The sequence below is a fragment of the Pristis pectinata genome, chromosome 3 (genome assembly GCF_009764475.1).
Source record: "Pristis pectinata isolate sPriPec2 chromosome 3, sPriPec2.1.pri, whole genome shotgun sequence".
Taxonomy (NCBI): domain Eukaryota; kingdom Metazoa; phylum Chordata; class Chondrichthyes; order Rhinopristiformes; family Pristidae; genus Pristis; species Pristis pectinata.
In genome coordinates this window covers 57,849,278-57,875,284 of record NC_067407.1, presented here as the reverse complement: position 1 = coordinate 57,875,284, position 26,007 = coordinate 57,849,278, and the positions used below count along the sequence as shown (strand labels likewise).

The 26,007-nt window shown below is 42.0% G+C and overlaps 1 protein-coding gene across 9 annotated transcripts in view; it reads right to left on the bottom strand.

The window, feature by feature from the left end:
* The window catches only part of LOC127568345 (uncharacterized protein C1orf21-like), a 164,940-nt gene extending 145,972 nt beyond the window's left edge, over window positions 1-18,968 (bottom strand). For 2 of the 9 annotated variants that reach the window (XM_052011974.1, XM_052011979.1), the window contains exon 1: window positions 18,457-18,474. The gene's annotated coding sequence lies outside the window, so the exon portion shown is untranslated. Of the gene's footprint in view, window positions 1-17,910; window positions 18,058-18,456; window positions 18,475-18,545 lie in introns of those variants that run through there. The other 7 variants (XM_052011980.1, XM_052011977.1, XM_052011975.1 and 4 more) reach the window with 7 other exon arrangements.
* Between the last annotated feature and the right edge of the window lie 7,039 nt (window positions 18,969-26,007).

Below are 26,007 nucleotides of genomic sequence, written 5' to 3'. Positions count from 1 at the left end.
GTGTATTGCTCCAGATTCCAGAATCGGCAGAACTTTGTGCATCTCCGTATAGCTGCAGTGCTGACAAACGTCTCTGAACTTGCTGCCTTGGCCAATTTACTGAAAGAAAATTACAAAACTGTTTTTTCAAACAGTCTGGCCTATTATGGCAGGATTTTCTAAAATCAGGGGTTTCTCTCAAGCAAAGAACGAAATGCTAAAGGAACTCAGTGGGTCAGATAGACAGGTCCAGACGAAGGGTCTCAACCCAAAACGTCAGATGTCCATTTCCCTCTACAGATGCTGCCTGACTCGCTGAGTTCTTCCAGCATCTTGTTTTTTTTGCTCCAGATTCCAGCATCTGCAGTCTCGTGTCTCCAGTAGTTTCTCCTCAAACATTTAAAAAGGAAACAGTTTTCTACAGATTACAATACGAATAACTAAAAAAAATGAGTAGGAATAAACCAGGTAGCACTATGAGCCTACTTTGCTATTTAATATCATGACTGAACTTTACCTTAAATACACATTCCCACCACATCCCTGCATCTGTGTCCCACACACTGCCAAGATTCTATTGACGATTCCTGAATGTACACATTTACTGTTCATCCATAATTCTTCAGGGATATTTTCAAAATGTATAACTCAATGAGCAAAGACAGTTCTTATTTTCCCTAAACAGCTAACCACTACTTGTGAACCACTCAAGTCAATGACTCCCCTTGTTTTGAGGGATGCCACAGGGATATTCATGTTAAAGCACTCTCCTTTCTTTCAAAGGATATTTGCCTTGCAATAATCAGCAAGCATCCAATTTCTTTTTAAAGCCACTCATGAGGTATCACCATATCACAAGCAGAATCAGGAATGGAAGCTATCTGCATCCAGAGCTCCATTCATCTCTATTCCTGCTGGATGCCACAACTGAAGCCCAATGAGGACAGCCCATTGCTTCTGCTCCTCAGTCTACATCCCCACGGGTACTCGTAGTGAACACACATCCTATAATCACATATACATTCAGAGCAGGTTAAAGGACACTCACATCGAGCTTCCAGTCAGCCACAGCTCCGTTGATGGCACTCTCACCTAATTCAGATGGCCAAGGGTTCAAATCTCACTGCAGAGTCTGGAGTACAGAGTAAAGGCTGATAGTCCTGTGCAATACTGAAGGGAGTGATGCAATGCTGAAGACGCATCTTTTAGATGTGACATTAAACCAAGCCATTCAACCTTTGCCCTCTTAAATAGGCATTACAGTAGGGGAGTGTGCCCCAATGTACTGACAAACACCAGATATCTTCCAAGCTTTTTTCTCCTTTATCCAGTTCTAATGAAGGGTGCAGACCCAAAACGTTATCTTTCTTTTTCCACTGATGCTGCCTGACTTGCTAAGTATTTCCAGCATTTTCCATTATTTATTACTGTGCATCTTAACCAAAATTACCGAAGCAGATTACCTGGTCATAAACGCAAGGTTGTGCAACCCGGCTATGCACAATAGAGACATTTTTCAACATTATGTTAGCACCTCAATCACTGCAAAGTGCTTTGAAATGTTCCAAGCTTGTGAAAGGTGCCAACAAAAAAAAGCTTTCCTTCCTTCATTAGATCATCATCCTGTTCCTCATGATCCTATCAAAATATACTTAAGCAAAATCAGCTCAGTGCTTAATTAAATAGAGAAATACTGCACTAAACTAATTTCCTCAGTTACGACTATCACCAGTCAATTATCAGAACATTCAAGGATATATCTATCCAACTGTTAACATTAAGCAAAACATTTTGTCAAAATATTTCTCTTTTTCATTCTCAGGTAAACATTGGAAAAAACTATTTTCCTATAAGGTGCAATGGCAGAGAGCAAGTATTTCAGTCATCAGTTTAGTTTGAGGTTCTCAATTGGTTCATGTGGGGGAGAAACTTCCTGGTCATTGTTGCAGCTACGGAGTCCAGTAGCTTTAAGGGTTTGACTCTTGGTCTGTTACTCATGTTTAGTCCAGTTCTGTGTGCTAGAAGTGATTTGTGTCTGAGGGTTAGGAGAGGAGAAGAAAACCATTCAGGGTTGGCTTTGATAATTGTTACCCATTACCCTCTTTCTGGAAACAACTGTTCAATCACAACGGTGGTCCAATACCTTGCTGGCATGTGCAGTTGAGGATAATGTATCAATAATGTCAAACTGGCAAAGCAAATGGTGACCAATTCCACTGGTCTAGACCAGCCACTCCAGCATCTTAAATAACTCCCAAAGGAAGCTCAGTAAAATTTGATGGAAAGTTGTTTTATTACTACAGTTAAGAAAATTAATTTGCAGCCCCACTTAGCTCTCCCACCTTCTACTTATCTCCTAAGCACTGATGGACTGCAAGACTACAGTAATTGACCTCCAATACCTCATTTAAGAACGTACGTTCCTAAATGCAACGCTGAACAAAGCACACTAGCAATTCTCCCAAGCTTGTAAAAGATGTAATGAAGCACACACTGCAGGGGGCCAAACTAGTTTTGTGCGAGACAGCGAGGGGGCAATTTTCTAATGACATGCAATGCCTAAAATGTGTTAGATCTGCAAATCCCATGAATTAGTTGCAAAGTCACCAGGGAATAACACTACAGCACAGTCTCCTGTCACATTGGGAACACTTGGTTGGTGTGCCAAGGGCAGTAGATGGGTAATGGGAGTTGGGGCCAACCACTTGTGATGGGGCATCAGGCCGTCAGAAGTGATAAACCAGAGCAATAGAAGAGAGAGGAGTGTACAACTGAGGCAGAGGACATTGGGATCACCTGTGAAGATCCCAGAGCTCATTTCCCAACAGGCATACAGTGTTTGAAGCCCAAGTCCTTCCTTACATGCACACTTGCTATAGTATATTGTAGTGGTGGCACCGTACACTGACTGGTGCCCTGTAGCTCAAGTGCACGTGCACACACACACACAAAATTCAACTTGCCAAACTGTGTCTAGAGATGGTTAGCTGTCAACTTTAGGTTAAGCAGCTTGCATGAAGTACATGGAAGGTTTAATGCTACACAAATGACAAGTTTTACACCAAACATCAGCAGCCTAATCAAAGGAATTGGAGGTAACGATGTTGGAATCTATAATGAAGGAAGTAGTAATAGAGCACTTAGAAAACAATACAGTTTGAAACTCTTTAGTCCGGCACCCTTGGGACCTCACTGGTGCCAGACCACAGAAAATCCAGACACAGAAATTGCCCCAAGAACCCCTCACGTAAACACTGCCTTACCCTGGGCTTGCCAATTCACTCTGCATATTTAATACGATTTTGTAAGTGGAATAAGGCTTAAAACAGGAAATAAAACTATTAATTTCACCAGAAATAGTTTTTGTTTCATGAAATACAGTATGAAGCTTACAGAAGATACAGGAACCTGAGGGCACATACCACCAGGCTCAAGGATAGCTTCTAACCCACTGTGATAAGACTACCAAACGGTTTCCCTATACCATGAGATGGACTCTTGACCTCACAATCTACCTTGTTATGACCTTGCACCTTATTGTCTACCTGAAATACACTTCCCTGTAGCTGTGACACTTTACTCTGTATTGTTATTGTTTTTACCTGTACTACCTCAATGCACTCTGTACTAACTCAATTTATCTACTCTACTAACTGTGATGAATTCATCTGTATGAACGGTATGCAAGACATTGTTCACTGTACCTCTGTACAAGTGACAATAATAAACCAATACAATTGAAAAGGTGTACTGTACTTACATTTATACTTAATGCTGTAGAAACAGAGAAAATAAATATAAACAAAGCTTGGCTTTGCACTGCTAATACAGCCGCCCTGATGGCCACTCTGCAAACTTACAGTGCCAGATTCAAAACATGTCGGACCACGGGAGTTTCCGGACTACATATTATCAGACTAGAGAGTTTCAGCCTGCAATAGGATTGGGAAGAGTCAACGTGGATTTATGAAAGGAAATCATTTTGACAAACTGACAGTTCTATATCCAGCAGGATGTACAAGGGCGTGCCATTTTGGGTACATTTGGACTTTCAGAAGATCGTTGATTGCTTGCCACAGGAGAGATTACAAACAAAATTCAAGTGTACAGGTTTTGGGGGCAACATACTGACTTGGAATGAGGACTGGTTAAGAGACAGAAAACAGAGATTCTAAATAAACTGGCCATTTTAGGATTGCGAGGCTGACCAGGGTGTGGTGTAGAGATTGGTGCTGGGAACTCAGCTGTTCACATCCATAGCAATAACATTGAAGAGGGGATCAAGCACAATACAACCAAGTTTGCACATGATACAAAGCTAGGAGGCAGCGTGGGTTGTGAGGGAGATGCAGAGGCTAGATGACTGAGCAAAGACATGGCAGATGGAAAACTGAGAGCTCATCCTCTTCAGTAGAATAAATAGAAAGACATATACTTACTTGAGATAGAAAGGTGTGGTGCTCACCAGAACCCGAGTCAAGTTATTATACAAGTGCAGCAAACAATTAAGAAATCAACAGTACATTGGTCCTTATTGCAAGAAGAACCGAGTACAGGAGACATGCTTCAATTATAAAGAGCCTGGCGAGACCACATCTGGAATATTGTGTACAGGTTTGTTCGACCCAAGGACGGACGGACTTGCAACAGATGGAATATATCAAAAGGTTCATTAGTGTGATTCCTGGGATGGAAGGGTTGTGACACCAGAGATTATACAGACTGGGCCTGTACTCTGTAGAGTCAAGAGGAATGAGGCTCTCGTTCAAATGTACAAAATTCTCACTGGGCTTGACAGAGTAGGTAGGGTGTTGATGTTTCCCCTAGGCTGGAGTATCTAGAAGTAGTAACAGCCTCAAAGTAAAACAAAGATGACAAGTTTCTTCATCCAGAGAGCAGTGAACCTATGGAATTTTCAAATCCCAAGGATGCAGAGCTCACTTGTATAACATATTCAAGGCAGAGTTTGATAGATCTTTAAATATCAAGGGAATCAGGGGATGTGGGGTCGGTGCAAGAAAGTGATATGGAGGCAAAACAAAAATCAGCTGTGATCTTATCGACAGGAGGGGGACTGAATGACCTTTGCCAGCTTCTATTTGTTAGGTCTGATGATCCAGCCTCACTGATTGTTCAAAGTGAGGTCATCAGACTGGAAGGACTGGACTAAAAAGAATAAACAATATCTCTACAGCACCTTATCCCATCTCTCAGCAACATTGGCAAGCACATTACACAAACTACTTTTAACTGCGGCAGATGATGCAAGAAATCATGTGGGCATCTTACACAGCACATTTAGAGAGACAGAAAAAGGAAGTAAATGAGGATAAGTGTGGATTTGAATGCAGGTCATCACAAATCATTTTACAGTCAATTAAATCCTTCGCATAGTGTAGTTACCACTGTGATTTAGCAAATGCAAAAGACCACATCTATCCACATGTTAGACACACACAAAATTTAAACTTGATAGGTGCATTATTTAAAATTTCCATTTCTTGGGAGCTCCCCATCCTCCACATTTCCCCAGGCTCCTCAACAGTGGGAAAGCAACTAGATTGAGTGAGTAGGACACGACAGTGACAAATGCAAAACAACTGCTTCCTTAACAGAAGTCTCTTTCATTTAAGGACATCTGTGGTAATTTCAAACCAGCTTTTCATAACTGTAACATTCCAACAGCAGCATCTGAAGCTAGGCACTTATCCAGCAGTTGTCCTTTTTAATCGACTTGGGTCAAAAATTATGAATATTCTGTGCACAATGGTAATCCGACTGGAATGCACTTTTAACTGATAAAAGGCAAGGAAGTCTTTTCTTCCTCCATTCATACATTTCACATAATGACACTATAATGAAAGCAGCTGCAAAAATCAAGTTAAAACAGCAAGGTTGCTAACCTACATTTAAACACAAAGTGAAATACATCCTTGACCGAAGGAATATACAGGATACACCACAAAATTAAAAGGATAACCACTCACAATAAAAGCCGCTGTAAGGAATGATTCTTGTTTTCCCAAGTTCTTCCCTCCACCCTATCAACCTCATCTCTTGATCGAGCAGGACAGTTTCAATATCCATGCAGAGAATGCCACCAGTTAATAGTACATTTCTCAGATGAGAAGGTCAAATTCCATGCTCCCAGATACCAGGGCGCCACTTGAAATGAAAGAATGCAAACTTCACATTGTCCCCTTGGCAGATGTTTATTCTTCAACTCATCATTGAGAAGAATCATCTGCTGACACATCTCAGTGCTGTTTCTGGAACTTCTTCACTGAGACCAAAACCGACCTTGGCAATTCTAATATTATTAGACTTTCACTTGCACTTCATTGGCTGTGATACCTTGGCAAGATACTGTGTTTGTGAAAGGTATTAATTCCTTCCTGCTGCCCTCAGTGTGCCAACTGAGAGTTCATTTTTCAGCTGAGCTTCAAGACAGTACAGAGGGATCTTGGGGTCCAAGTCCATAGCTCCCTGAAAGTACCCACACAAATTGACAGGGTGGGAAAGGCTGCATATGGCATACCATAGAACAATACAGCACAATAGAGGCCCTTCGGCCCACCATGTTGTGCCGACCTTTAAACCTCACTTAAGACTACCTAACCCCTTCCTCCCACACATCCCCCTATTTTAAATTCCTCCATATGCTTATCTAACAATCTTTTGAACTTGACCAGAGTACCTGCCTCCACCACTACCCTAGGCAGCGCATTCCATGCACCAACCACTCTCCGAGTGAAAAACCTCCCTCTGATATCTCCCTTGAACCTCCCACCCATTACCTTAAAGCTATGTCCTCTTGTATTGAGCATTGGTGCCCTGGAAAAGAGGCGCTGACTGTCTACTCTATCTATTCCTCTTAATATTTTGTACACCTCTATCATGTCTCCCCTCACCCTCCTTCTCTTCAAAATACTTGCTTTTATTAATCGAGGCAATGAGTTCAAGGGTCAGAAAGTTATTTTGCAGCTTTATAAAACTCTGACTAGGCCACATCTGGAGGATTGCATTCAATTCTGGTCACCCCATTATATGTAGGATGTGGAGGCTTTGGAGAGGGTACATAAGAGGTTTACCCGCTAATCCAGGTAGCATCCTGGGATGAACTGTAAGGAGAGGTTGGACAAACTTGGGTTGTTTTCTCTGGAGCAGCGGAGGCTGAGGGGGGACCTGATGGAACTTCATAAAATTATGAATGGCATAGATATAGTAGACAGCTGGTATCTTCCCCCACACCGAGTCGAAATGTCTACTACTAGAGGACATTAATTTAAGATGAGGCGGGAAAGTTCAAAGGAGATGTGTGGGACAAGATGTTTTTTTTAAATTTAGAGAGTGTGGGTGCCTGAAATGCACTGTAGAGGTGGTGGTGGAGGCAGATATGGTAGAAGTGTTTAAGAGGCTCTTAGATAGACACATGAATATGCAGAGGATGAAGGAATACAGACCATTTGCAGGCAGAAGGAATTAGTGTAACTAGGCATTATTAGCTTAATTAGTTTGAAACAACATCGTGGGCTGAAGGGCCTGTTCCTGTGCTGTACTGTTCTATGTTCTACAGAAGACTCTGACAGGTTACAATAGCATTGTAGTTATTGTAATGAACTAGTAAAACAGAGGCCAGCCAAGAATAGTGATGTGAAGGCAGAAGTTCAAACCCTACAATTTCAGCCCGGATATTTAGAACTTAGCTAATGGTGACCATAGAGTAATCCAAATTTTATTAACTCCAATCTGGGTTCACTCAAGTCCTACAAGGAAGGACATCTACTGTGCTTACACAGTCTGACAGTTATGCAACTCCAGACCCACAGCAACGCCATTAAATCACAAGAGAGAAACAGCACAGAAAAGTCCTTCAGCCCAACAAGTCCTCACTGACCATCAACAACCCATTTACACTGATCTTACATTAAGCCCATTCTCCCTACATTCTATCAACACCCCCACTTGATTCTACCATTTACTAACACTAGAGGCAACTTCCAAAGGCCCATCAACCTCCTGAATTGCAATTCTTTGGGATATGGGAGGAAACTGGAGCACCCAGAGGAAAGCCACACAGGTCACAGCGAGAATGTGCAAACTCTACACAGACAGCATCCGAGGCCGGGATTGAACCCGGGTCTCTGGTGCTGTCAGACAGCGGCTCTTCTAGCTCTGCTGATGTGTTGCCCATATCAGACTCTTACCCACCCTCGGAGATGGATTTGCAGGATACTCATTTCAAGAGCCAAATGGTCTCTTTCTGTTCCCTTATAAGGGCAATTAGGAATAGGCAATAAATGTTGACCTTCCAAGCAACATCTACTTCCCTAACCAAACAGAAGAAATTGAAGGCTGCAAGGGATCACTATGGTACTGGTTTTGATGCTACCACATGTACACAAGTAGGCTGGCCATCAGGAGCAGGAACCTAGGACCACTTTTCATTCCGGTTGCCCAAATTTACTATAGTTCTATAGTTATCCCACATTGCCGCAATCCAGCTCTGTTTATCTCATTTACAATCTCAGTGATGCACCTGCCCCACCATGTCCCTGAGTGGCTACTTATTCTATTTAAAAACAAAAATCACATGAACAACAAAGCTTTCGTTGAGGGTCCATCACTGAATTCTCAATCAGCATGGATAGTTTAAATACAGTAAAGGTAACTCCTTGAACTGTTGGCATGGCTCCCTCTTTCAGCACCGGATTAATCAATGCTCAATCTTTCCCCATGCTGGGCTTTGGAGAAATGCAAGACTCGATCATACTGCCAAGATACCAATCTCAGCCATATTCATGGAAAGGAAAACAGAGCCTAATCACAGAGACTGTCCTACAGAGCTCACACGCATAGCCAAACCCAGGTAGGCATTGTTTACGGACATCTTGCACTGTCACAGGTATAGCTTTTCAAACCAAGACCCTATCTGCATTCCCAGTTGGAAACAAAAGAATACACAGCAGTACTGGAAGGACCCGCTTAATATTCTGGGAAAGGTAACCCACTCAACCACCACCAAAAGGCTTTTAACTAGTCCTTCACCAATCTGCTGCCTGAGTTTCATGCAAGCTTGCTGCTACCATTGTCTGCAACAGTCTTCAAAAGGCATTCACTGGGTCCTGCAGCCTTTCAGCCATCCTAGGGACTTTGAAAGTCACAACAAAAGTCCAAGTTCTTGCACTTTCCGTCACACAAAAAATTTATTAAAACCAATTACCCCCCCTCCCCCATACAGAATGCCCCAAGGTAATTTATGGCCAAGAAAGCACCTTTGACAAGTAGTCACTGGTACAACAGGGGGTCACATTGGCCACCTCTAGATTAGCAATGACAGAGTTTGTCAGTTTCCCTGACTTGAGGAAGTAACCAAGTATGGATCAAGAGGGATTCACACCAGGAGACAATCAATGCAATATTTAAAAACAAAATTGCTTGCCTCACATACTGAAGAATTTCATCATCACTTCCTGGTCTCCCTCTTTGTCACTCTCTGGTTGGTAATCTACATTAACCGAGAAATCTAGTTGGCCAAGGACCACCCACTACTTATATGACAAACCAGTTTTTGAAATTCCCATTGCTTCCTCAGAAAAGGCACACAGGTAATCTGAATGACACATGGCAAAACCTAGAGCATACCTGAACACCGCAGGTTGTGTGGGAGGAGAAAAAATGCTAGCAGCTCAATGACAATGTTTCCTACAGAAATTATGGCTCCCACCTGCAGATCGCATGTTTTAAAATTTACAAAATAGAAATAAATCCAGTAACAATCTGCAACAAACCAGCAGAAGCTACTCCTACACACCGATCTAGCACAAACTTACATGGTCATTTAAATTGTTCTATACTTTTTATTTTCCTTGCACAATGAAATATGTAATGTATTTTTTTTTAAAAAGAGTTCTGCAATAAACAGGTTTGAGCTGCTGCAACATAAAAATAGTTCTCAATGGTTACTATCACAACCTCAGGACACCCCAAAGCATTGCACAGTCAATTACTGAGGGAGTGTAACTGTGACTGTGACTGTTACATTCCAACAAAGGCCCAATAATAGTAGATAACCAGTTCTGGTAGAACTTCAAGTTGCATATTACATCAACCCCATCAGGCATCTGGGGCCTCAGTCTAATGTCAAAAGAGGGCAATTCCATCAGTTCTGCACTCCTTCAAAGCCACAAGAGCATCAGCCCAGATTCTGCGCGTGGGTCTCGAAACACCATGCTAACCAAGATGCAAAAATGCCACTTGCCAAATCATGGCCAAAAGGTTCAGGTCGAAGTAACCATGAGAGAGTTTGCACTCTGGCAGAGGGCCCTCTTTTAAAACCCCAACACTGCTGAAGTTACTGGACAATTTAACTTGGACAGAGTTGCTTTAAGAAGAGAGCAAAATTACAAATTTACAGACCTCCTTCCAAAAATGACTTTGCAGTGCAGACGATTAAGTTTATGAAGCAAGATGAAACTTGTGGTCATCCTGTTTCCATATATGCTTGGGTGAGATATTTTGGTCACTCAACAAGGTTACACCTTTCCAAAAAAAAGAGGAAAATTGGCTTTAGTGCCAATTGGCACCTATTTTGGGAAAAATTATTGAAAGTAAGAAATTTAAAATCCGGCACTGTCACTTCTTTGTACCTTTAGTTGGAAATTTCCACTTTCATTAGAACCCTCTTGGTAATGAAAGAAACTCCCACCAAATGAATAAGGCAAGACAGGAGGTCATTTTGACTTTGTTCACTTAGTGTAGTGGGACTATGAATACAGCTTTCATAACAAACGGATAATCAAAACTTTACACAGTTCCATTCAAAAAAAAGAAAGTGAAAGCCAAACAAAACCAACTTGCACAAGACTTGTATGACTGGTAGAATTCTAGTAGTTAATCAAGAGAATAAAAAAGAGATTCACCTGTACTTTCGCAAGTACAGACCACCTTCCTCAGTTGTCTCCCCAAATAATGAACTCATACAGACAATTTCTTCAGGGTCAAAAATCTAATTCTCAACATGAAAGAGGGTAGAGCAGAGGGACACTGAACAGAAGGGAAAAACAAATGCAAATGGCAGGTCAGGAATATGGCTCAAAAAACTGCTGGGAGAATTCAACGGGTAAAGCAGCAGAAGTAGAAGCAAAGGGTTGGTTGACGTTTCTGGTCGGGACACTGCAACAGGACTGAGTGTGCAAAGGGAAGATAGCCGGTATATAGATGTGGGGGGGGGGGGGGGGGGGGTGGAATGAGCTGGAAGGTAATAGGTGGAACCAGATCAGGGAGGGTTGATGGGCAGATGGAAACAGGTGGGGGAGGGTAGTGTCAAGGTAACAGGAGGATACAGAGGGAGGAAGGGATGGAAGAGGTGAACAAAGGGAGCAAGAACCTGGGTGGACTGGTGGGAGGAAAAAAGGAACACAGGGGGAGTGAATTAATTGAAGTTGGAAAGTTGAATATTCATACCATTGGGTTGTAGGCTATCCAAGTGGAATATGAGGTATTGTTCTTCTAGTTTACATTTGGCCTCCTCTACGTCAGCGAGACCAAGCAGAACCTAGGCGACCGTTTTACAGAGCACCTGTGTTCCATCCGCAACAGTCACCTTGAGCTTCTGGTTGCACATCTTCTCAACTCCCCTTCCCATTCCCATTCTGACTGGTCTGTCCTCGGCCTCCTCTAATGCCACAGTGAGGCCAAGCAGAAATGAGGGAAACAACACTTCATATTCTGCTTGGGTAGCCTACAATCCAATGGTATGAACATTGAATTTTCCAATTTCAGGTAACCCACACCTCTATTTTTTCCCCAGTCCATCTGGTTTCTCTCTCTCCCTTTGTTCACCTTCTCCATCCCTTCTCCTCCCCCCCCACCCACCTCAGCTCTTCATTCCCACCCACTCATTGGTTCCAGCCATTATCTGCCAGCTGCTGTCTCAGAAATATCAACCATCCCTTCGCCTTCACGTGGTGAGTTCTTCCAGCAGTTTATTTTTTTGTTCCAGATTCCTGCATCTGCAGTTTCTCGTGTCTCCATATGACTAAAGTATCTTTCACAAAAGCAAAGCACGACTGAACGACCTTAAGAAAAAAAAAATTTAATTGAAAAATTATGGCCCAGGGTGTGGACAAAACAGTGATAACAGATCAGTAGCAGATTAAATGCAATGCCCAATGTTATTTTTATTGAGTGCAGTGGAAGTAGGAATTAGGCACTGCATACAACAGAAGGCCAATCTGTTTTATGCCAATTCTCTGATGGATCCCTGCCTTGTATCTGGCTGCTTTTGTTAGGGAGAAAGAATGAGAGGTACAGGCAGCAGAAACAGATAGGGCGATAAAACAAATATAAAGCAGAATACATTACAGACTACAAGGCAAAAAATAGATCTTGCTCCAGGAAAAAAAGTTTCATTTCAGATCTTTGTCAATGAGTTACAACACCAAGGAAGGTTAACACCTCCACATATATTTAAAATCTTGCAAAGGCCATGTACCTTGTTATAATTATGGATTAGTGACTGTAAATTGCTTCAGCAACATTTCCCATTCAAATTTTTATGTCAACAGTCAGTATGTTCATGCTCTCGAAAGGGAAGCTCCATTTGTGTAAAGTAAAATGATGCACGACCAGAAATGTAAAAGAAAAATTTAAAAAAATAAATCAAATGGCAGAATATGGAAGATTTAATCTATAAAATTGTAGGAGCAAAAAAAAAATGGAACTAAAAACAGACAAATCAATAGCATCTGATAGCTTTTACCCTAGGGGTTGTAGGATAGTGAGGAAATTGGAAGGTGAAGACTAAAGCATCAAAGCTCCCTTGATATAGGAACAACTAGACTGGGAAACTACCATGTCATTTCATTATTTAGTAAGAATGAGAGACAAACCAGAAAATTAAACAATCTGGTAGTCTAATGTCTGTGCATGGAACCTCCTTGCATCTGTTATCAGAGACTACATATTTGAACAAATAGAATCTTATCAGAGAGCTAGTGTGGATTTGTTAAGGTAACATCAAATTCACCAAGACAACCCTTAGAAGAGATCGTCAGCGTGGTTGATAAGGGAGTGTCCAAAGATGGCATACTGGTGTGAACTTTCAGAAAGCAAACCTATTCTCAGAAACTAAGAATGAAAAGCATATGAAAACAGAGGTCTAAATCACTGGCATGGAATTAGTGAGGAAGCAGGAGAGAATAAAGAATGCATACTCCAATTGGCTCTATATGTCCCACTAAATTGGAGCCTAGGATTTATCACATGGCTCAGAAGAAACAGAATGCAGCCCATCCAGGTTTGCTGGCAAAGCTCTATCAGGCATGGAATTAGAGCAAATGGGAGCAAAAAGTGGCAAAGCCACATTGATAGATTCCTGTTTAACAGTGATGACTGTACTTCTGAAGTATTTCTTTGGCTGTAATGATCGCAGCAAGGTCTTGAGTTTGTAAAAGCTGCTCTAATAAATGGATGTCTTCCTTTAAATGGGTAAAGCAGGCCATGCAAGGTTCCCCTTAATAAAAAAAAATCAGTACTTTCAAAAAAAAAGGTAGATAAAGTTTTGAAAAAAATAATCATGGAATTGAGGGCTTTGAGAGACTATGAACGGTGGAGAAGCAGAGAGGTTTAGGGAACAAAATATATAATGCTGGTGGACAGGTACAAAAAGAGACAGGATAACAAAACATTGATTTTTTTTTAACCCCAATATGCTGGAGACAGGGGTGGAAGGTATGTTAGACTTATCAAAAAAGTTTTAGTTTGATACTCTCTGGGGACTGAACTTCAGGAAGATTGTGTTGGCAGCCACAACACTGGGATGAAAAAAAGTTAAATAATGAGTCATCATGATCAGCCAGCCTTTATTTCCTTTTACAATGTACCACAATGAATTTGCTAAGTGTAGCCTACCCAGAGTTGCCAATACAGAGACAGCTGGGAAAGTGAGTTGCAACACAAGGGAGTCTGCAAAGGGATAGAAGCAGGTCAAGATGGCTAATGGAGTACAATGTGGAGAAAAGAGAGTTTATTCACTTTGGTAGGAAGAGAAAAAACAATATTTGAAATGATAATAAACTAGTAAACACCTGTGTAGGGAGAGAGTGTGTTGGTTCACAAAACACTGGAAGTTCACATAGAGGTACAGCAAGCATTACTGTGAAAGGTTGGAGTAAGTCTTGCTGTAATTGCATAAGGCATCAGCAAGAATAGAGGTAAAGGACTGTGCCAACTCTGGTCTTCAAGGAAGGACTGACTTCCCTTGAAGACAGTGCAACACAGGATAATCTCTCCCATGGCTCTGTTTCTCGTGTTCTTATATTCAATTAGAGGTCTGAATGAGATGCATTAAAGGATTTGGTTAGGTAGTTGGAGAAGAAAAAGCTCAGCTCTGGTAGGGGAGCTCGGATCAAGGGCCACAGCCTCAGAATTAGGGCTAAGTTGTTTAGAGGTATTTTCCAAAGTGTCAAGAATCTGAAATACGAACACAATTGGAAGCAGTCAGCCACTTGGCCCCTCGAACCTGCTCCGCCATTCAATATGATTACAGCTGATCTGTCACAGACCTCAATGCCTCTTCTGTTCCTTGATCTTTCAAAACTTTATCAACTTTCTCTTTAAATACCCTTATCCAAAACATTGTCAAGGCTGGGTCTAATAAATATTTTAAAACGGAAATAGAAATATTTTTGTTAGCCAAGTGTGTTAAGGATTATAGAAACAACAGAGCAAAATGGAGTTAAGATACCACCCAGACATGGTCTAGGGCCAACCAGACTCGAGGGGCTGAATGGCCAACTCCTGTCGCTAACCCCAGGTTTACTCGCGAGTTGAGTCTGCAAAGTGATTTTTGTGGGATCACTGCTACCATCTGGTATATAAAAGGATCACAATTATTCACTGACAATGAGCAAGACGGACCATAACAAATAATAGACCAAACAGTTACAAGATCAAAAGAAAAAAAGATACCAGAGTAAACCAGTAGATAGCAAAGCAGTGTTATGACTCTAAACAGAAAATAACCATAGAAATAACATGAAGAAAACACATGGAACAAAAACAATTTCTTGTTACGTTGTCCTTATCCTCACTCTACAGTCTGCTGGCAGACTGTGGATCATTTCCCAGTTTCAGTGGAATGAGACAATGCACTGAGATTAGCAGTCATGCAGACACATGCTCACACCGCTATGTACGTGTACACAATAGTCTTGCCTGCCAAGCTACCACAGCAAGATGCTGCGTCACCACACAGCGGTGATGCTGTGCTTGCTTCAGTGCCAGGACAGAGAGAGATGCCAAACGTGGGCTAGACCCCTTCCCTCTGAGAGCAGGACAACCACACCACCCCCAACCCAGCCACACCTCACGACTGCCGGGTGCAGAGCTGACACGGAGTTGCTCCCTGCCCACCTTCTCCGCTGGCAGCTGCACTTAAAAGTAGAAGAGGGGTCAAAAAAAAAGCCAGTAAAAGCGGCCATGGGTTCCCCTCCCATTTGTATGGTAAACAATATCTGAAGTTTGAGGCAGGCACAGGCCACAACAGAAACAATATAACTCTAAAGTACAAGGTGTCCAAAACACCCTCGATAGACCAGCACAGTTTAGTTCCTTTTCCCATGGGCTTTCTGCCATTTATAAGGATACGAAATACCTTACCAGAGACTGTGGTAGGAGCTGATTCCTTACATAATTTTAAGGAGGGCTGGGGAGGAGAAGAGAGGGTTATTGGTTGGACTGATCCTCCAGGAGGGGGATGTCAGGCAGGTCCTCTGGGATGGGGGCAGGTCAGGGAAAAGATTGGAGAGGTCCTCCAGTTGAGGAATGCCAGACAGATCCTCCAGGTGGGAGGAGGTTTGAGGGGAAAAAGGATCAGAGGGGTGGTGGTGGGGTGCTCAAAGGTCCTCCTGGATGATGATGATGATGATGATACCTTTATTAGTCACATGTACATCGAAACACACAACGAAATGCATCTTTTGCATAGAGTGTTCTGGGGGCAGCCCACAAGTGTCACCACGCTTCTGGCGCCAACATACCATGCCCACAACTTCCTAACCTGTGCGTCTTTGGAATGTGGGAGGAAACCCACACAGTCACAAGGAGAACGTACAAACTCCTTACAGAAAGCGGCCAGAATTGAACCTGGCTCGCTGGCGCTGTAATAGCGTTACACTAACCACTACACTACTATGCCTGCCCCCACACTACCGGAAACTACAGAGTGCAGACAAAAAACAGAGGTGGAGGGACCAAGCACGAGCGTTCTTTCAAAAAAAACCTGGCCAGATGCAACTAGCTCAATGAGCTCCTCCTACACTGCAACTTGCTAAGGATCGGTGATGCTTGTTGCTATGGCAGCAATGACAAGTCCTGGCACTTCAAATGGAGAAATACATTTCAGTGCATAGGAGGAAAAGCAGAAAGGAAGGCAAAACCGAAGAGGTGGTAACAGGGCACGAGTGGGCAGAATAAATGCTGAATGGGAAAAGAGGAAGAAAATAGAAGAGGTATACAAGCACGTTGTCAGTCACTATCTGGGCATGAATCCAGAATTCCTGGGTTGTCTTATGAGAAAGGGGAAAAAAATCAGATGCTTTCATTCCACCCAGTTCATTTTAAAATTATGTTCAATGTTAGCAATTTTGACCACCACGAGCTTGCAGGAATTGAACAGTTAAGGTGTTCATCAGAACATAATTAAAGAGCAAAACAAGAAACGCTGCATGGAAGTTCTAAAAAGTTAATCTAGAACAAACCATTCCAAAGCCCCACTATAAGAGTGAAGATTGTAGGCAGCATGCTGGATCAGGAGTCAACAAGTCACTGCGGGTTTTGAGCTGTGTAGATGACAACAACGCTTTGGCTACAAAAAAGTCAGTCAAATTGAGGGCTCTTAAACAGAGATAAGAGAACAAACAGCATGAGCAGAAAAAAAACAGGTCTGGCCACCTCTCTCCATCACACAGCAATGACAGCAAGATCTTATGACACCATGTACTCTTGCATTCTGCTAGATTTGTAAACAAATCAACGTTTGCAAAACACTTCTGTATCTATAAAGCCTGTAGGAAAAATTTCAATATACATAACAGAAAAACAACTGATTTTAATCTCAGACAAATTCAAAGATCCTCCTCCCCTCCCCAAACACAGGAAAACAAATATGCTTTAACTACTTTCTGTAATTTCTCTAAATCTCTAAAGAGAGTTTAGGCAGAAACCATAAATCATCCCACAAACATATTTGTATGATGAATAAACCTTTACTTAATGAAATGCTGCAGCACAACCAACAAAATGGATTTTGTTAAATTGCCACAAAAACATTAATATATTAATGGGGGAACTTTGTAAATTGCAACTGGATTAAAAAAAAACTTGGCAACAGTATGCTTTCTGTAACTCAGTAGTTTTCCCAGATCAGACTGTTTCCTGTCGGCAAACAATTGCAGATCAGTAGTGCAATCCATTGGGTGAGTTACATTATTAACAGCTGCCGAATAATAAGCAGGGCAGTTTCAAACATTACTAATAAACTTGCAGACACATCGGATGCATTGGTTATATTTACCCACGGAATACACGGGCAAGATGATGTCATAAATCTAGCCAGAACTTGCAATGAGCAAGGCACGCATAACCCACTCATCCACTGAATTTAAGTTAGTCCCCCACTCTCTCAGGCATACATTAATTCTCATGAAGACCTACCTACACAACCATATTCAACTGTAACACATCACTCATCTCATTCTTACAGTAGTTTGTGTTTCAGGGAGTGAAGACAGATTCTCCTAAAACCCTGGCACACGATTGAGTAAAAATGAGAAACCTGCCAAGTGGAAATAATGTTTTTTTACGAATATTTACACGTGCATTTCCCACTTTGTTCTCCCCCCCCACGTTAACATGAGTTGGGCGTACCTCCCTCTTTAGACCAAGCTCCTGTAGTTTTCTGATTGTGCGTTCATTTTGCTTGGATTCTCACCAACTACAAGGCAATCGACTCCCAGAGGCCTGCGAAAGACTGACCCACAGGAAACCACTCTCCAAAGAATCATATTCTCCCACATAAACACTGCATGAAAACGTTCTGACCTGTGCATTAACGCGCTTAATTTCAGAGATAATTTCTCAACACACTTCCGATATTGTGTTAACGCTGCGTGCAAATAAGTCATTAACCACGGTTCTTTTTTGGTAGCAAATAAACCATTCTCTTTTTTTTTGTTGTTGCTCCAGCAGGAAACGGTTTGAAAAAAAAACTGCAATTTAAAAGAAATCACTTAGTGTGCCATTCAAGCAGATTTTTTTTGTGCACGTTTTGAAGACGGATCTGAATTAGATTGAGGAGAGAATGAAAAGAAGAAGAAAATACACAAACACCAGCGATAAAGTATTGCAAATTAATTGTCGAGAATGCAACCAGACATTTACAAGGAAAATCTGAGCGCAAACGCCTTAACTCACCCAGCCCCCGGCTGCAAAAAGCACACGAGACACGAGGACAAAGGAGTTTAATATTAAACACACACACACAAAACAGAACGAGCACTCACCGTTCGCTGCTTTTATTCTTTTGCAAGAGGGAGCTGGGCAGCGCTGCTGCAGTGTGGCAGGGAGGAGGAGGAAGAAGCAGCAGCTGAGTGGGTTTGGGTGCCGTGAGCCGTCCCAGGCTGTCTCGCTTGCTCTGAGCCTCGCTCACGGCAGCGACGGGCGGCAGACCAGCGCCAAAGCCGAGCAGTCGACAGCACAGCTACCAATCACAGCAAGGGCAATGCCGTGCAACCATGGAGACAAAGCCAGAACTTACTGGAGCCCGCAACCAAATTAACATTTGCTCGGCTACAGCTGCTTTTTTTTTAAAAAGAGGGGATAATATTCCAACTACTAACATCACTTCAATTCCACCCCCATATCTTCCTTTGAGACAACAAGCAGGGCATGTTACATAAATCTCTTTGATGCCGCTGGCTGCCAACGCATAGCTGTCAACAATACAAATAAGAAAGCTGAATGGTCCAATTTGCGGAACAACAGCAGCCAAGATGAACCTCTTGGACTAATTGCAGCATTGGTTCCTTCAAGATGCCCTTAATTGTGATCCTTCAGTGTGGCAATTATTTGGTTAAGAGAGATGGTTTACCCATTGTAATTGCAATTTTAGTTGCAGTTTATTATTCGTATGAACCATGGCATACACTTTCCAACTGGCTTAGAGAATATGTTCAACGCTATTGGTTTGCATTAGTTGCCTCAGCTCACCAAGTGAGTAGATATCAAAGATGCCCTGAACTTAATGCTCAAAACTTGAATCAAGTGTTAGATTCTTCAGGAGAGCAATACAGCAGAGGACACAGTCTCAAATGCCCTGAACTTGTATTTTGAACAGAAATTTTGTTTAGAGATGGATATTTCTATAGACATTATGGTCTCTTGAGCATCCCCAATTTACTTTGTCCATTGTTGGATGTACCTTCTGTTGTCTGGACATTCTGGACATTAAAATCTGGCATTAAAAACAGGAAATGCTCAGCAAGTCAGGCAGCATCTATGGAAAAAGAAACAGTTAACATTTCAAATGTTAACTTCCTGAAACCCAGTCCAGACTGGACTCGAAACATCAACTGTCCATTTCCCTCCCCAGATGTTGCCTGACCTATTGAGTTCCTCCAGCATCTTGTTGCTTACCATTTCAAATCCATGACCCTTTATCTGAATGTATGACAAAGGGTCTCAGACCTGAAATATTTACTCTGTTTCTCTTTCCAGAGAATGGGCCTGACCTGCTTTGTGTTTCCAGTAGTTCGTGGCTTTTTTTTTTGCAGATTTCCAGCACCTACAATTTTCTTTGATTTTCACTAAAATCTGCCGTCCCTTCTTAAATCTTTCTACCTCTAGCTTGCTTCAAGATGCTCCTTAAAACCTACCAGTTTGCCAATGCTTCTGATACAAATGTCTCCTAAAGTGCCTCAGTGACAAAGTGGGATTGAGAATATTGCAGTGGAGAGCAATGGAACATGTTGTTTTGCTAAAGGTGCCACATAAATGCAAGTTGTTGTTGTGAAGATGTCAAGGAAACCATTAGGATTCAGATACACACTGGACCAACCAGCATGCCCGGAGATAATTATTCCTATGGATTTTTGGGTCCCAAAAAATCATGCAATCATACAAATATATAATTCAGGAACAGAATTAGACCACTTGGTTACTTGAAACTGCTCTGGCATTTAATAAAGTCATGGCAGATCTGACTACAACCTCAACCCTGTATTCCCGGCTACCCCTCTAACCTTTCACACCTTTCTGTCCACCTCAAACTTAAAATTATTCAAGGGCTTTGCTCCCACTGCCCTTTGAGGAAGAGAGTTCCAAAGACTCACAACCCTCTGAGAGTAAATAAAAACTTTACCTCATCTCTGTCTAATCTTTGAACAGTAACCCCTAGTTCTAGATTCAAATGGAAGAAATGTACACGCCAGTTATTCATTAAATCAAGATAGGTAGAACTCTGTTAATCCTGCACACTCAGAACTTTGATGGTGCAAACCTACAAATTGTTTCTGGACTATTGTTGTACTATTGAGCTCTAACATACATTTAATTCACCTTTTCTTTAAAATGTTACACAGTAGAATAGTATTTTTTCCAGTGAACCCAGTGAGTTTAAAGGGAGCGTGAGAAACAGGGCCCCAGTACTCTTAAAGGGAGCACAGCAAACAGAACAAGTTAAGTTGAAAGGGAGGGTGGGAACCTGGGCTCCATTGAGTGGAAGCAAGAGTGGGAATAGGGCCCCAGTGAGTGGGTGGGGAGCACAGCAAACATCAGCTGGTGAGCTGGATGCCAAACCATTGGAATTTCCAAAAAAGTCAGATAGCGGATTATCAAATGTTTACTGTATTTTGAAGACAGGCAGGAAAGTGGGAGGAATTAAAACAAAAACATATTGACCAGGAGTTTTGCTTTCAACTTTCTGGTGGTAACAATGATGTAACAGTTCAGGATCGCCACCACTAGCCACCCTGCAGTATTGCAGTTTTTCTGCAAACCTTTAAAGCCAATGTAAATCTGATTTGTCATCAGATTTTAATTATGAAACAATTCTGGAAATTAAAGACCTTGATATACTTACTTCCATCTGCTTTCGAAAACAAGCCTTGAACCTAGTTGCGATTTTCTGCACAGTAGTGACACTGTTGGTCAGTCCGAGCATTGCTCTCCAATTCTCCAGTGGGAATTGTTGTTTTTCAAGTGAATTGCCTTGTAAAAATGGAAACAGCCACAGAAATGCTGAAATTATCCAGGGATTTCCAGTTCTCACTACATTTTAAAATTCCCTCCATAGATTACAAAGTTTAAATATGATGGCTTTAATTTCTCTGAGTTATTTTCATGGATGTTGGATACACAAAATATTTTCTTCATGGATACTCCCTCAGAATTGACAGTGATCTGCTTCCACTCCAGGGCTGTGGGTTCTGAGGTGGCAGATAAGGCCAATGAGGGAGCCACAGACTGTCACAGGTGGGCAGGAACTGGGCAACAGGTGGTTACTGTGGGAGGTGGAGTGATCCTTCCACTGTTTTCTCCATGTTTCTCTGTGCTCCTGTAACAAAGGCTCAAGGTTCTCAATGCCAACCTGAATCCTCATCTTCTCTTGTGCAGTTACGGGTCAGGGATTCCCACGAGTCGGTGAGGATGCTTCACTTTTTCAGCTAGGCTTGGAGATCATCCTTAAACCTTTCCATCTGTCCACTCTGTAATCTCATCCCATGACAGAGCTTGGAATAGATTATCTGTTTTGTGAATCTAGTGCTGGATATGGGAGATGGCTTGCTCAATGGAGCTGATGGAGCGTATTTAGGGCCTTAATACTGGGACTGTTGGTCTGGGAGAGGACACTGGCTTTGGTTTGTTTATCCTGCCAGTGAATTTGAAAAATATACAAAACAAAAGCAGCTCATTCCAGCCAACAAGGTGTTTATACTGTCTTCACATTCGATCTACCTCATCTGAAAACCCTTCCTCTCATGTAGTCATCAAGCTTCCTAATGAAAGCAACTAGGTTACTTGCCTCAACTACATCTTGTGGTCGCAAGTCCCTCATTCTAATCATTCTCTAAAGAAATGTCTCCTATTTCCCTGTTGCATTCATTAGTTCTCATTTATATCATTGGGCCTGAGTTTTGGCTTCTTCCACAAGGGGAAAAGCTCTCCTCATATCTACCCTGCCCAGCCCATTCATAATCTTAAATACCTCTGTTGGTTACCTCTTTACATTATTGATATATGTTGCTGCTTTGAAGGACTTGTTCAGCTGTGCCCACAGATCCTGTTGCTGTTCCTCTCCGATCTTTGTGTATCAGTCATGTTGTTTTACTTTTCCCATTTATTCATGTTCAATTCATGTTCCACAAACCTGCTAAGTGTTGCATGTTTTCCAGAGTTTTTTGCATCATGTTTCATTCATCCTTGGTGCAACCTATACTTCAATGCCTATAACCCACATCATTTGGTATCACTTGCAAATTTTGCTTTCAACTCATTTGTGTAAATAATGAATGAGTGTGGTCCCAGCACTCATCCTTTAGATCCCAGCATTCCACCTTTTAGGGAAATCCGTGAAATATATCTCCCTTGTTCTGCTATAGGTGATAGAGTAAGTTTTCTTCCTGGGTTGCTTCCTATTTGAGAGGACAGGAAGGAATTCACTCACTCACTGCCATTGGTTATCTGTTCATTCATGGGATGTGGGCATTGTTGACACGTATTCCTTATCCTCAGTTGCCATGGTTTGATGCAATGCACAGACCCGCTGTGCCACCTAAATGAGATAGAATAGAGACTGAGAATGCCTTTCTTCTTCAGCGACATTCTATGATCCCCATTCCCTTTGGTCCTGTTTCCCCACCATAATCGTATGACAATCCTGTATCAAAACAGGAAATGCTGGAAAAATCTCCCCTGGTAAGACAATAAAATCATGGAGGGAAAAACAGAATTAATATTTCAGGTTGACAAACTCTCCCCACATCAGACAAAAGATTATTAACCTGAAAAGTGAATATTTTTCTCTCTCCACAGGTGCTGCCTAACCTGCTGAGACTTCCTGCTTTTATTTCAGATTTCCAGCATCTGCAGTACTTTGCTTGAGTCATTCTTGTTGATATGAATTCACTAGTACTTCACTAAATGTAATCAGAATTAATCTTTTAAATTTTTACCAACTGCCTTTTTCTAGAAATAAAGCCATTCCTCAATAAACAAAAAGTTTGCAGAAAATGTTTTATTAAGTGAAATTTTGTAAATCTGAAAGGTTGGATGAAATATATTCTGGATGTTTTAGCACAGCGTATTCCTATGAGTGGAAAGTGGCACCCTATTTGTACTGCTGACAAGTAGATTCATGAATTGAAAAGAAGTTCCCCTGAGAATGTATGGTGTCACAGAGAAAGTTTGGAAATTGAGTAATATCCAACTGTATTTTGTTGGTGAGAACAATAGTAAAAGGGAGTTCAAAGTTTCCATAATGCAACTAGTTGTGTGCGTTGTTTTATCCGTTGCTTGTCAGAAGTCGGCAAAAAGTTGTGATGGCAATGTAATAACCGTAATATATGTGTGTTAAATGCTCTATAACTACATTTAAAATCTATCTTTTCCATTATGAGTTCCTGTAATCAAGTTTATAATAGAAAAATCTTCTGCTGAATGTGTTGACTGAAATAACAGGGTTATCCCAGAGTGGAAGCTCTGGCATAACTTCTTGCCTAGCAAAGCGCTGGTCATGGGACACCTCCACTGTGCTGGGGGATACCACAAGGACACTGCTAACTCCTGTGGATCTCCCAGCTTGCAAGATACCTGTGCCAAGTTAACTGGCACAACTCATCTGTCAAGAGAAAGGTAAGTATAGCTTTATTTTTATATACCTAAATTAGTTTAAGCATTGTCAATAGTGGAAGAAACAGTGATGGTCCAGTGCACAGATGGCAGGTGATCTCAAGGCAATGGTACATCTGCCCCATTGGGATACCAGTAGTCGAGAAGGGAATAATTGGTGGAAGTAACTCTTCAGTTGCATCAATGACATTCAAAATGCTCAACAGCAACCAGGACAAAACAGCCCTTTTAATCATTGCTCCATCGCAAAAATTCACTCCATCCATGACCCTTGTACTGTGGCTGCAGTCTATAGCATCTGCAAGATGCACTGCAGAATTTTACCAAGATTTTTTCAAAAGTATCTCACAAACCCACAACATCTGCCACCAGGAAGGACTATGGTTGAAGACACATAGCGCGACTAGAACTTCCAAATCTGTTCAGGTCGCATACAATCCCAACTTGGAAATATGTTGCCTTTCCTTTATCATTGTTTGGTCAAAATCCCAGAATTCCACAGTCAATAATACCATGGGAGTAACTTTACCACACAGACATCAGTGGAACATTATTATTGAAACCGTAGTTATCTTATCATTCATGGTTGCATTGGGGATTAATATTTACCCAACCATCATATGCTCAGGATTACCATAAAAAAGATATGGTGTTATTTCAGTCATACTTTTCAACCCACTTTTCAGAAGATGGTTCAGTACCATCTTCTAAAACTAATCAGTGATAGGCAATAAATGCTGGCATTGCCAATGACACCAGTATCCTATGGATAAATAATGAAAAGAAAAACACTATGATGAGTTTATACAAACTGTTGCCTTTATCATGGAGTCATAGACTGCTTACAGTGCAGAAGAAAGCCATTCAGTCCATTGTATTCATGCCAACACTCTATCAGAGCAGTTCCATCCACCAGCTCTTACTCTGTAGCCTTGAAATATTTTCTCCACCACACGCACACACACACACGCGCACACACACACACACACACACACACACACACACACACACACACACACACACACACACACACACACACACACACACACACACACACACACACATATTATATATGTGTGGAATGGGCTGCCGGAAACGGTGGTGGAGGCTGATACGATAGGGTCTTTCAAGAGACTGTTAGATAGGTACATGGAGCCGAGTAAAATAGAGGGCTATGGGTAAGCCTAGTAATTTCTAGGGTAGGGACATGTTCGGCACAGCTTTGTGGGCCGAAGGGCCTGAATTGTGCTGTAGTTTTTCTACGTTCTATGCTCTACGTTCTACCAACCTGCAGGTATTTGGGATATGGGAGGAAACCAGAGCACCCTGAGGAAACTCCCACGTGATCACATGGAGAATATTCAAACCCGGCAGGTCAGAGGCAATATTCATGAGGAGATAAAAACCAAGTTAATGTTACAGATTGATGACCATTTGCAGAACTGGCCATTTTCAATACAAACCAGAAGGGCTGATTCAACACGCACAATGCTGGAGGAACCTTGCAGATCGGGAAGCATCTATGGAGGGAAATGGACAGTCGACGTTTCAGGTTAAGACCCTTCATTCGGACTGAAAGGAAAAGGGGAGATAGCCATTATAAAAAAAGTGGAGGGAAGGGGTGGAGCAAGAGCTGGCAGGTGATAAGTGGATACAGGTAAGAGGGGGATGATAGGCAGGTGAGTGAGGTGGAGAGTGGGAATGATGTCAGAAGCTGGGAGGTGATAAGTGGAAATGAGAAAAGGCTGAAAATAACGGAATCTGATAGGACAGAACAGCGGAGGATGGAATAAAGGGAGGAAGGTGGGGAGGGGAACCAGTGAGAGGAGTGTGTGGGTAATGGGCAGATGGAGAGGATGGTGGAGGGGAAAGAGAGAGGGTGATAGAGGCCAGGTAGATCAGGAAGAGAGAGAAAATAGAAAAAGGAAAAAGGGACAGAGGGGGAGCAGTTACCGGAGGTCTGAGAATTTGATGTTTATGCTGCTAGGTTGGAAACTGCCCTGGCAGAATATGAGGTGCTGTTCCTCTGATTGTCTGAAACTATTGAACTTATTGCTGTGTCTTATTGGCTGTAACACTCCTGGTGGGAAGATGTGGTGGTTTTCCTCAAACTTACAT